The sequence below is a fragment of the Acanthopagrus latus genome, chromosome 2 (assembly GCF_904848185.1).
Source record: "Acanthopagrus latus isolate v.2019 chromosome 2, fAcaLat1.1, whole genome shotgun sequence".
Lineage (NCBI taxonomy): Eukaryota > Metazoa > Chordata > Actinopteri > Spariformes > Sparidae > Acanthopagrus > Acanthopagrus latus.
This window is the reverse complement of record NC_051040.1, coordinates 18,383,055-18,396,929: the sequence shown is the minus strand read 5'-3', so window position 1 is coordinate 18,396,929 and position 13,875 is coordinate 18,383,055. Positions and strand designations below refer to the sequence as shown.

Below are 13,875 nucleotides of genomic sequence, written 5' to 3'. Positions count from 1 at the left end.
TACACAGGTGTTTTCAATTATCTGGCTGCACTGTGAGAGCATGCACAGACTGGGATTGATTGACATCTCTGACAGTCTCCCAACACTTGTTGCATCTGTTCATCATCATGGACTCTATCATTATTATTAGCTAATGAGTTCGGTGACCGATCAGGAAATGTCTGCCATCTTCCAACTCCAGCCCAAGCAGGTGACCAATCAGACATAACTGCAAACACCTGTGTGAGTATGGAGCAGCACATGGGATTTTCACCTCCAGATTTTCTGTCATAAGCAATAAGTCTGTCTCTACACTGCTGCTGTTTTCTTTTAAGAGACCAAGATGGAAACATGGCTTTGAAATGGACTAGAACAGACTGATTGGTCTGCTCCTGATTGGGGAAAAAAAGCCACATTTCAAGACCAACATTACGACTCATTGAATACTGTAGCAATAAAAACACAGGTGTAGCTGCTAACATTACCGACGTGTCTGTTCCACTGAGTGTCTCAATGTACTGGTGCACCAACATGCAGCTGCAGCGGCAGGATCCTTGAACCGGCACACCTAAACAAACCATTATTACAAAATGCCTGCCACGCAATTTTTTTTTATCTACAACAGAGCACAGCAGATTATAGTGTATGACGATGGTTTACTTAGCTGTGACAACTGTGAGGGGCTAATACAGATTGATCACTATAGTATTATCATCCACATTATTATAAGTCTTAAGTGTCAAGACTATGCTGTTATAGTGATAGTTGTGTTATGAGTGGAAGGTTTGACAGTAATGGATGTAACTGGCAAATGGACTTGCATATATAAAGGCTAGAGCTTTTCTGAATTACCGGCCACTCAGAACATTTTACAACACTTGCCACATTCACCCGAGATCCAGAGGTTGCCATGAACCGTGCTGACCTGCTCATCAGGTGTGACACAGCGCTTCCAACCCATCGCCAGAATAAATGTTTGCTTCTGCAAACACCGCAGAAACCAACATTCACTTACATTCACTTGGACTCAGATTCAAACGATGCACTGGGTGTTTATGTGTATTTCTACATTAATAACTATATATGATCTGGCCCTGTGTTGTGTCATGACTAATACATTACAATGTACCTTAGTCAATCTTCTATCTGTCTCTTGTTACAACACTGTGCTCATGCTCTGGTTAGATTTATGCACAGAAAACACCTGGTTATGATTAGGAAAACATCTTGGTTTGGCTTAAAATATCTGTTATGTCACCACAAACATGGCTGGAAATATCCCAAGGTCTCCTTCAAAACACTGCTGGAGATGGCCCGACTTCCTGTGAAAACTATCTGGTTTTGGTCACCACAGATGCAGCTGGAAAGGTCCCCAGCTCTCTTGCCGTCTGACATACAACCGGAGCCGGGGATCGAATAGACAACCCTTTGAGTAGAGGATGGCCCGGTGTGCCTCTTAATGCTGTGGGTTAATTGTTGGAGGTAAAGCTTGCCAATATTTCACAAACAAAGAAGTTAGAAAAAAATATTTACACACATTTGTGTAATGTGATTTCAGACACTATGGTGGAAACCACGGGATCAAAACATAGAAGACAACTGGTACAGTATTTAGTCTAGGATATGCTTTATTTCCTGTATTGTGGCCATTAAATTGTGTACCTCTATACAGGAGTTATAATTGATTCTATTAAAAGTTATTTGATCTGAATTGTGTAATTTGTGTGATGGCTATGGGAGTTACAGGCCTGCTTTGGCTGTCTTCAGATCCTAACAGAAAGTGTGTTTATTTATAATCTGTGGCATGTGGATCATCTCCACTTCACTGTCTAAACAGATGAAATCTGATTTAAGCCAGACTATCTCACTGTAATAGAGGAAGACCAGGAGGAGTCCAAAAATCAGATCAGTTGTGCCTGTGTAAATATATGCCAGTGTCTCTGTCCAAATCCATCTGTCTCTTGTATCAATGCAGAGGACTAAACATGGATTGTGCTCAAACATCAAACTTAAATATCAGCATCAAACAGCATTATAAAAAAAGAGTTTAATTCAGAAGCCAGGATGTTTCTCTTCTTCTGCTGTCATGTAGGGAACCACCAGCCGGAGGCATGCGGCGCCTAATTTTGTGGAGAGTGTAAATCTTTTGGAAAAATAAAAAGGGACAATGCGAAGTGTCTGTGAAGCCCTGCAGTTTTAATAAGAGTCATCTCAGGTCTCCTAGCAGGAGCTGTCAATTACAAAGGAGGACAAGACAGAGAGGGAAAAAGCAACATGGAGGGAGAGAAGACAAGAGAACAAGAGAGCGTGACAGGGTAACACGGGAGGATGAGAGGAGGAATAATGCAGAAGTGATGAAAAGGGTCAGGAGAGGAGAGACCGGGAACCTTATGATTGACATATCAAGTTTGCCAGCGTGTCCGTGCGTGTGTGTGTGCGCGCGCACATCTGGTGTGTTGGCGTACAGATCCGTGGTGCTCAGCTGTGTCTCAACATGTATCTGTGTGTGTGTGTGTTTGTCCGGCAGATCTCCCTGAGGCCTGAGGACCCTGGTTTCAGATCAGTCAGTGTGGACACTAACAGATCCTCCAGTCAACACCAGCTGGAGGACGTATTTATACCAGTGTTTTTTAGAAACTCCTTGTGCATCAATAAATTATTTTTAATTATTCTATCATATAAATAACAGCAGCAGTTTGAAAAAAAAATGGGGGAAATGATTTTAGTCTATTTTCAGATACGGTAAATCAGAGTGTGATGGGAAACCAGGGAGAGAGCGATGACATGCAGCAAAGGGTCGCAGGTTGGAGTCAAACCCGAGCATATGGGGCCCACACTCCACTAGGTAAGCGATCAGGACGTCCTGCAGTTAAATGGGAAAGGCATGTGACATTAACTTTATTATAAGAAACCGAGAGCCTATTTCCTTTTGACTTTCTGTCCCAAAAAACTTATATTTCTATCATAAAGTGTGCTCCTAGCGGGTTTATTCCACATTAAACACACATGAATTAGCATTAGACCAAAGCTAACATTCTGTAAGCATGCTAACATGATCCTAACATGGTGATGTGTTTAAAGTATGATATTTATCATGCTTACCTTCTTAGTTTAGCTTGTTAGCATGCAATGCAATTGCAGCTGAGGCAGATCATAATGTTTTTTAGTTTTGCTAATATCTGGTCATGCAGAATTGGGTGACACATGAATTTTGACCTGAAAGTGGTTGCAGAGGAGGAGTCAGGGGATTATTAGTCACACAAACCTATTTCAGCAGCGCTGAGCCAGTGCTGGAGAATGGTCTGGCCGCACCCATTACAATTATCTGGCTTGTTTGGGTTTCTATAAACCAATCACTATCGTCTTGAGCGGCTCAAAGCCAAGAATGCAGCGATGGTGCCCCTGCAAAATAATGTTGGCAGGAACTTGTCTTGGTGGAACACAAGTGATTAGGGAGGAGAATGCCACCTAGCGTTGCCAGATATACAGCCGTTATTGCATGATTTGTATGATGACTTTACCCTCTGTATGATGCTCGACCAATGATGCTAAAAATCAATCGACCACTGTGATTTCTACGTGTGAATCTGGTTTTAGTCTATGCTGCCTGTTTTAATTTATTTCCTGACACGATAATGACAGCAAAACATAGATCTGAGGTCTCACATTGCCTCTTTTCAGCCAATAATGCTTTATGTGGGCTTTAAAAATGAACTTACCCTTCTCTCCCCGGCTGCTTGGTTCTGAGGTGGTGCTTTAACTTTCTCACAAAGGTTTGCTGTGTTCAAGTTGAGTTGTTTTGAATGGACCAGTTATTCTTTTTAAATACTAGTTCTGTAAGATTACACGTGTATGTAGGCCTGTTTGTGCGATATTTTTCCCTCCAATAATATCATTTTAAGCCGCTGGTACAATAGTTAAACATTTCCCATCTGGCAATGCTGATGCTGTCTGAAATAGTCAAACAATGGTAGGCTTAAACCCACAGTCTACATCCGGTGAGTCAGACCAGGTCATATTAAGATTCATCCACTGGCCACGACTGTCTTCTGTGGCAATCTTTCTAAAAATTGCTAAGACAGGTCTGTCTGGAATAAACTCAAAACCAGCAGTGACATCCATGGAGCAAAAATAATTGTATTTTTCATTGTAACTTCATTTGAGGGCTTTTTAATATGCTGTTAAATCTCATCAATTTAAATATTCCTCAGTTTAACCTATCAGTATGCTGACCAACAATCCGAGGCCAGCAAGCATTTCTGGTTGCCACAACAGATCAAAATTGCGAGATCACAATTTCACGCATTACTCTTCACACATCCCCCTGTGGACATGATGCCGAGAGACCAACATACTGTCAGTACTTACAGAGAAATCAGAAGGATTAAAGGCTTTCCAGCACAGAGAGGCAGCAGCTGTAGGGTGACAGCAGTGTCTGACCAGTGCTCTGCAATAAAGTGCAGTGAAGCTTATTTTTATGAGCGGGGAAGTTCCCGTTGTTCCAGAATGTACTCAAACACACTGAGCAGAGCGGCTGCTGCTGTAAATAAGATGAGACTGATGAGCAGAGCAGCCAGCCACGGCTCTGTTCATTCTAAACTCTTTTTAATACGTGATTAGAACTGAAGCGACCCATTAATTTGACCCCGAACCGTCTCCCCCTCATTAAAAACTGATTTGTTTGTTATGTAAGACTAAAATTGGAGACATTTCATCCCCCCTGAGCCCAAATCAAGTGTGTTGAAAGTGCAAAGCAGTGGTGATATATATATATATTATGTTATAATCCGGCAATAAAAAGCCCTGTAGAATGTGAGATGTGCTGCAGTTTATGGCTCAGTGGGATCAATATCGCGACCAGACTCAGTGCCTGTCATGAGTGTCCCTTTGCAAGGTCTAATGAAAGTCTGTGAATCAGATAAGAAGAACAGCGAGACAAGACAACTCCCCTGACATCGATAGAAAAGTTTAGTGACCGTGAAGATAAAATCCTCTCGTCATGATCCAACAAAGCCGCGCAGCGAGAAGAAGAAACTGTGTCAAGCTTCAGTTGATTGAGCTCCCCGGAGTGTTCCTCCTGTATCAGCTCCTTGAATTGATTACATCAGAACCTGATTAGACCTTCTGTCCTCAACCTGGAGTGTTTACTGACATTTATGAGCGAGGCAATCGTTAATACTTCCTGGAATTTGAAAGTGCCGACTGAACGGACGCTTAATTATTTATGATCCTTTCTGCGCCCGTGGCCTGATTGGTAAATAGCTCTCTGTCGAGCCACAACATCAGCGATAACGTTATCTTCCAACGGACTGTGATGAGCCACAGTGCCTGCAGCAGACAGATGGAGTGACAATATCGTTGTAAAAATATCAAAAGGATAGAGGTAAAGAGTCTCGAAAGCTGCCGGTGAAATGTAGCTGCTGTCCTTACCTGCCCTTCACATGGAAAGATTTATCTGCTCTCTCGGCTGGACTGAACTCGGATCACACACTGCGGGTCGGACTGGGCAAGGCTGGCAAAGCTGTGGATGTTTTGTTTTTTTTTTCTTTCCTGTGTGTTTATGGCTCGTATCACTCTGCCTCGCTCGACTCAGTCCACTTCCCTTTTTTACCAAACACACACAGACATCTCCCTCCTGATCTCCTTGACAGTGTAAGTGCTTGATTTTGGCAGGAAAACTATCCAGCAGGGCGAGAGGCATCACCTTGTCCAAACAACACAACGGCCAACTCCTTCTCTTTCATTTTCACTCCAGCCCGTTCTGCTCACACGGGGTCGGGTCGGCAACGAGCAGCAAATTACAAGCAGCAGCAGCATCTTATGAGGTTCGCTTTGTGGAGGGGAAGACACGGATTTTAAGGGCATGTGGAGTAAGGACTAGAAGTTGAGGAATATCAACTTTTTTTCCGAGCATTCTGACTGAAAGTAAATTGCTTCAAAACGATACAATTAGGCCCCCAGCTGGAACCAAAACATAGCTGGTTTGATGTGGCATACTGTATTCTGCAGGTTGGAAAAGGTCATTTATTTTGCACTTCATTGTCTCATTTATCATCATAAAGAGATGGCCCATGCTTGTTTTCTGGATAAACCAAAAAAAAAAAAAAAAATCACAAAAGATCATAATCATAACCATAATCAAAATAATCCTCCATCTTGCTACCGTTTATGTCCAGTGGTGAACTCTGATGGTAAATGACAAATATTCATCATATGAATTGCATGAATCGAAAAGGTGGGTGGTCATTCGCAACCGCAGCAGAGGAGAGTGTCCAGGATGTTATGTAACATGCAATGGATCAATTTTATTTTTGCATTGACCTTAACAACGCTGGGATCAATACTCAAAACCAGACCATGTACCAGTTGCATTAATACTTTGGGGATCAATCCACCAACCCATGCTAGAAGCAATGCTAATGAGAGCAGTGAGAATGAACCAATACAGTGAATTTACAGGCCGTAAATCTAAAATGCTGATGATTATTTTCAGCTGTCATTTTCTGCCAGTTAAGAGGGTTAGGTGAGACAAAAAAAGAAAATAATACTCCCATCACAAGGAGCAATTATGAATTAAAATGAAATGAATTGAAATTGTGAGATCAAACCAAATTCATTTAAATAAAAAGTCACAATTTATCTCAGAATTTTGACTTTTTTCTCCTAACTTTTTGAAAACAGGAAGTTTTTATCAAATGTTTTCTTTAACTGGCACAAATGGGCTTCCATATACTGCCCTGCCTCTTCCATGGACAATTTGTTATGTCATCCACTGTTAATATGAACGTATTGATAACAGCCGCTTTGACCATATGGATAACTAAACTTCTGGACGTACTGTGCCTTTATATACAGTACATGGGTCCCTTTTGTCTGGTTTGTGACAGAAGGTACCAACAAACCACCTGACGTAACGGATCGTTGGAAATAAATCGACTGCCAGCAAAGAAAATTAGTTCCTGTTGAGCTCCCATGCTTTTCAGACATTTCTCACCCCTCCTATCTATCTCCCCTTATCTTAATCTTCCCCAGACCCCCCCCCCCACCCCCCACCCCCCCATCCATCCTCTCCCCCTTCTCTCCATCCCTGCTGTGCTTGCCTTAATACCTTCCTGTAGCCTACAATCCCTGCCTCCTCTTTCCTCCCCACTTTCCTCCTTTACTTCCTTCCTTCATTCTTCCATCCTGCCATCCCCAGCACATGTAAGCCTCTTCTCACAGCCATCCAAACACAGCATTAACTGGAAGCCCTATGGGCTCTGCCATCTTCACTTGATCTTCTGCGGGTTTTTATCACAGCCAGTTGCAGACCAGTGTTATCCCCGGCCCAGGGCTGAGTTTTCCCAAAACTAATTAAACCCCATCTCAAAGTGTTCATCCTCCGCATTTGTATTACCTTGATAGTGTGCAGGACCAGCTAGCTCAGGGCTCAAAGTTAGCCCACATGCCTTTCTGAAATAGTTCAGATGGCTGGGCAACACTGGTTCTACATTGCATTTTGCTTTAAGTGGATTTCATCAGCCTCCATAATGAATAGAGATGCAACTTCCTATTCAGTATGGGCACATGTTTACTGTGTGTGCTACATGTGCTTACACATGATAGTAGACTGCATATTTCTCTGTGATCTTTAACTGTGCTGACATTACTCCGGCCCCTGTAACTACGCTGGAGAACTTCCAGTTCATCCTATCAGGCGATAGCAGCACAAACACACTGAGAAAAATGATGTGACATTATACAGCTCCTCCACTTGAGCTGTTTTCTTTGCGCATATTTTAATAATTTCAACAGCCAGTCCGCTTTAGATGCATAACTTATCAAGGGCTTCAAACGTTTCATTCCAAATCAAGCTTCAGCACTAAACTGTGGTCGACCTGAAAGCACGAAGCAGGTCACTGGGACAGTACACGCATTTTCTCTAATCATCTACATGATTAACATCATTGTCATGAAATCTCTGAGTGACTGGTTTGTGCTGGAGCAGGAGACCCCAGGTAACATAAAAGGATGAATGTCATGCAGAACTTCACTGGAAATGGAAACTTTTCTGAGGAGATGTTGTGGAAAAGTTCCCGAACATATTTCAACAAAACCCACATTGTTTGAGTTTAATGTCAGTGCAAAGCCAGCTGATGCAGTTAGTCATGTGCTGAATTTGTCACGGCCACTGTTAACATCCATTTTCAAGTACAGCACCACACACTGTGCAGAGCTTTAAAAGTGCATTATGTAGTTTTGGGGAAGAAATTTTATTCAGAAGAGAGAGCTTTCATGCCTAAACGAACTGTAATAAAGTTGATTTTTGAGTCTCATTCCTAACTCGTCAAATATTGACATTTTGGGATTGTTAGGCAGGTCGCCTGCCGTCCCAAAGTGGCATTGAGAAGGAGACTCAAAAATCACAATTTCAAACTTTTTTACTTTTTTATATGTGGCAGATTCTGCCTCCTTTCTAGCTTCAAACAGTGTTCTGGGGACCTTACTGTCCTCTGACAAACATTTAAAAATAAATATTTGAGTCTGTATTATTACCTCATTATTAGTGTACTTATGATGTTAAATTTCTTTTCCAAAACCACATAGTGCCCCTTTAACACAACAGCTATCACCAGGAGCACTAGGTCTTGATTTTGTCTTTATTCAGTTGGGCCTCTACGTCGTCCCTGATGGACTGAGCGGGTTTTGTGGATTTACAGGCCAAAAAGGGTCAATCAAGAGCCTCGGATAGTTTTGAAAAATGCCTCGAAGACAGACAGAGAAATAGAACTTGATGAATTACTTTGTTCTCCAGGCAGACAAAAGAGAGCAGGTTTTTCTCATCACTTTGTCAGCGGTGTGTAAGTGTGTTTGTGTGTCAGACAGCATGAGAGAGAGAGAGAGAGAGAGAGAGAGAAGAGTATGAAGTGTCTGAATGCGCCATCAGCCGGGAGTTTTGGTGGCTCTCGCCTGTCATAATACCCTCTCTGACTGCATGCCCTCGGATTGTCATTCCCCCTGAGTTTGTGTGTGCGTGCGCATGTCTGCTTGTGTGTGACTGTCATGGGGAGCCAGATGGTTGGCGGCTGACTTCGCGGCATGAATTAAAGGAAATCATATGAGACACTTGTGCTTATCTTTCCATTAATACACTTCAAAAAGAGTGCCGGATCTGCACACCAGCCTCTTCTACTCATATGCACACAAACACATGTACACGCGCGTGCGTTGCCTGTGTGTACATCAGTGTTTCAGGGCTTTGCCAGTTTGATCCTCTAAATGTGTCTGATGGTTCTTTGACTACAGTACGTGACGACCTTGACTCATAATGCCGACGACTGTGGCAGAGGCAAATTAATTTAATTTGGTTCTCAAGATTATGTGAACAAGTAACATAACAAATTATACTTAGCCCTGTTGCCATAACGCCCATCAGATTGATTGTGTATGTTACCAGTTCAACCCTTTTAGTCCCAGAAAAACACCTGTGTTCCTTCCACTGTTTAAATGAGGCTTAATAAGCACAGATTGTTTGATGTATCTCTGCATCAATCAGCATTTAAACACTAATGTTCCTTATTAACATTAATGCATCAACACTTGACTGTAATAAAATTCATCTGATTCAAAATGCTGCTGCCAGACTCATAACCAGGTCTAACAGGAGGGAACACATATCACACATTAGCATAATTTATGCCTAGTGGCGAGTTTGGCACGAAGGAATTGATTTAGCACAGCCGCACTGTTGTTGTTAGCGTTGCTGGCTCAGGCGTGTGTGGGCTGACCAATCAGAGCAGACTGAGTATTCAGGAGGACGGGCCTTAAAGAGACAGAAGCTAAAATGGAGCATTTAATACAGAGCGTTTCATACAGAGTGTTTTTGAGCATTAAAGCATGTAAACATATTCCAGTAGTCACCCATAATAAAATCTCAGACTGCATCAAATTTGATTGCGTCCCACAGTGTGAAAATACACTTTTCAGTTAATGTTATTAACTGACCAAATAGCTAATTCGTCCTGCAGTCTTAGTGTATATCTCTCACACTCACTGGTATGTCACTTTCCAGATGCCATCATCTGTCACCTCTGTGATCTCTTGCTTCATGCTTCCCTGGTTTCTTTTCTGCAGCTACTCCATCTGCAGCCTTTCTGGCTTACCAGTCCCTCCCCGCAGAGTCCACGCCAACCAGGCTTGGAAGGTCTCTGTCTTCACTCAGCACCTCCTTTAGGTCTTTGGCCACCACCATGACAGGCTCAGACTACCCTGTGGCCACAGAGCGATGCAGCTGCCTGCATGGTAGCGGTTTTGAATGGGCTCCATCCAGACTCCATGTCATTAAGTTTGCAGGGAGATGAAAGATGAAATCATTCTGGACAGAGTTCTCTAGGTGTTCACGGCAAACTCAAAATGCTTTTCAGCTTGCTGAGTCTGTCAGGCAGCTCCCCAAAAACATGATCCACAGTCAGCCTGTTTCACCTGCATGTCCAGAATGATGAAACAAGTCATTCATTGAGTTTTGGCTCAGTCTGCTCTGGTAAAATATACATGTAATAGAGATCTTGGTTTCCCAGCTTGTCATACTTAATCAATGACTAAAACAGAAATCCAACAATAGCAGCACTGCATACTGGAAGACCTTAGTGCTTTCTGTGTTTTCTTCTTGGCAGCATGCAATCACAGAAAACCTTATCCTGACAGGAAAAGCAATTTTAAGGGAAGTTTGACATTTTGAGAAATATGTTTTTTTGCTTTCTTTCAAGCATCAGATGAAGAGATCAATACCCATCTGATGCTTGAGCATAACGGATGAAGCTGAGACTGGGGCTCCTACAAATATTACATTTCAAAATTCTGTATTTTCCCAGCTCAACATAAGTACACAAAGTTGATATCTAGCTTTACTTTTTCATTTTGAATCCTTCACCAGTCAGGCTTTATATTTGGGTTCGTCAGGTTGGCCCTTGTATTAGCCATTATGGCTGATCAGTCCACACTGAAAGTTTGACATGAATAATATTATTCTATTGTTTCCTGACTATTTTATAAATTAAAACAAACTGAGCTGAAAAAAGTTAACTTCATTTTCATAACATATGTGCAGCCTTGTCTAATCACTGTGTGGACTGGAAACGATAATGAACTCACTTTCCTTATATAGACAATGTACTTTTATGATAACTACATTGGCACATAAGTCAAAACAAAAAGTGTATCATTTGTTTGCAGGAGTGTGTGTTCAGGTGCACGCCAGTGGCAGACTTAGGTTGTCTGTGGGGCAGGGGCGGAAAAACAGGCCACCATGTGTATTCTTGGGGGCGCCAGCATGCAGAAAGTGATATATTTGTAGTGAAGAGGGAGAACTTGACCGTGTTATGTCCACTTGAAGGGCCCCCTAGAACGCAGTTTTATCAACTATAGGAGCATCCAGGACAGCACATTTGCAGTGCCCCCCTGCACCCTGCATGAGTCCACCAGAGTTTCATGCCATACTTTTTGTCCTATCTCTTGATAACATTCATCTCACACTGGCCTGCGCTATCACACATTTTGGCCACTCTGCTCCAAACTCTGTGGCAAAAACGATTTTGTCCATCTTCATCCTGACCTAGAAATAACAAAACTCTAATTCCGTACCTTTCCATACTGCGTAGATATCATGTAGAACCTTGTTGTGCAGCTTAGCTTAGCACTGAGTCTGTGAGCGTGTGGGATCGGATAGTGCACAGTACTTGATCTAAGCAACCTCACACAGCCCAGGCTTTCTAAAGAAAACAAGGACCACACTGTAAGAACCAGTTCCTGCTACCAAGGTCTAAGTCGACCACTAAATCTTGCTTTGCTTACATTTCCATAAATACTCATAAACCAACCACACCAATTTAGTGTCTTCTGCATTTTATACTTTTCACTTAATCCCATGTATCATCTGTATCAAATAATAAAAGTAAGGGGATTATCCCTTAAGTGCAGAGCAACACAGATACTCTGGCATTGGAAATTTCACACAGATGGTGACATTTGTGGCAAGAAGCGGATAGGTTTCTCCGGCTTAGCGGCAGCCTGGTGCCTCATGCGGCAGTAGTGTAGTGTATGCGCACGCTAAAAGCTGATAGACGCACAGCGAAACGAATAATGAAGTTGGAAGAGAGAGGGATGAGGGTGGTGACTTTGCAGAAAAGAGAGAAATGAGGAGAGAAAAGAGGATTAGGCAACAGTGTCAAAAGTTGTGCACGAATTAAGAAAACTGGCTGAGAAGTTTCGAGAATCATAATGGAATAAGACTGTGGAATTACTGTAGCTTGTCTGTGTGTGTGTGTGTGTGTGTGTGTGTGTGTGTGTGCGTGCGTGCGTGCCTGTGCCTGTGCTTGTGTTTGTAATTCGGGATAAAATCTGGGTTATTTTCAGCCCCTGTAAATTGTATTTCTTATACTGTTCTCCCTCCCTGTTACTGTGTGTAGAATTTAGCCCTTTTCCCAAACAGCTTACGTAACTCAGAGAGCATAACCCAGACTACACAAACACACACACGCACACAGGAGAAGGCCCTGTGGCTACATCATCTGCAGAGTCCCTCTATTTTCCCTCTCGTTCCCTGAGCAGCACCCATGCTGCTTTGTGCTCAGAGGGCTGATCTCAACTGCAGACATATGATGCATGAAGGCCTCACTTGACTGGGCTCTGTCCATCTTTATTTCTTATTTTATTATTGTCATCTCTTGACTGTTTTAGCCATATGAACGCCTCCCGCACCAAAAAGTCTGACTGAAATGTGACAATGTGCAGCTCATAAAATGCCTTTCAGTGTGTGATAAACACTGTCCATTCATATTTTTACACTTTATATTCTATAGTTTTAGACGAATGGCAGAACTGGGTGGTCCTCTATGAGCTGGGAAAATCTATCAACTTCAACTTAAACTGAAGGAAGCCGTTTTAACCCCGTCAGATTATTTTAAAGATCGGATGTTTTTTCTCTTAACTTGAGAGATTTTACAGACTAGCAATGGTATGTGTAATTGATGCTACTGAACACACAATTTCGCAAAACCTCTTTCATCTGTATTTGAATTTTATGAGATTTATAAGTTTTGACCAGGGTTAAAATTTCCCCATGTTTTGATGGACATTGTTCCATTCCATTGATCTTAACTTGCAGATTCTATGATTCATATTGAGTTTTTAACACTTACCCTCAACATTTCTGGTAAAAGTAAAACACAGAGCAGTAAAGTTAAGTGTTGTTGTTTTTTTATTGGTAATGTGTTATATTATATGCAACTTGAAAGTGTTTCTACTTTAAGGGAAAATGAATGATTATCAATAACCTGTGTCAGGAGAGGTATTGGATTTACCTGCAGGGATGCTGCAGCCTAGATTGACTCCTGGAGGGTTTTGTTGAAGCCCACAGGCTCGGATGTCAGTTTGTAGCTGTGGGCATGTGGTTTGAGATTAGTTGCAACAGTTTTTGTTTTTGTTAAGTTACACAATGTTAACTGTTTATTATTATTTGGGTTTTTGTTTTTGTTTTGTACATATTTTTGGCTCCAAGATGATCCTCTTTCCCACAGAAAACACAGATCCTGAATCACTCATCAGTAGCCCCACCTTTAATTCTGTGACTTTGTGTCACACCGTGAACCACATTTGCATAATGTATGCCTAGCCGCTAGTTTGACACATCAGAAATGATTTTAGCAAAGCTGCTCTGTTGTTGTTAGCGGCTGCTTGCTCAGGCATGTGTGAGCTGACCAATCAGAGCAGACTGGGTGTTCAGGAGGAGAGACAGGAGCAGAAACAGAGCTTTTCAGACAGAGGGGGAATACAGTGCTGCAGATCTAGTGATACTTTTGACAGCGTTAACATGTTGCATGGTGTCATGCTTTTGTACACACTACACCTTTTCTTACACCT

General features: G+C 42.1%; 1 long non-coding RNA gene across 1 annotated transcript; it reads left to right on the top strand.

Moving 5' to 3' along the window:
• Positions 1-88: 88 nt before the first annotated feature.
• Positions 89-3,699, top strand: LOC119005446. The gene is made up of 4 exons (XR_005070511.1): positions 89-222; positions 1,334-1,461; positions 1,538-1,581; positions 2,507-3,699. It is a non-coding gene; the product is annotated as an uncharacterized LOC119005446 (long non-coding RNA).
• The last annotated feature ends 10,176 nt before the right edge of the window (positions 3,700-13,875 follow it).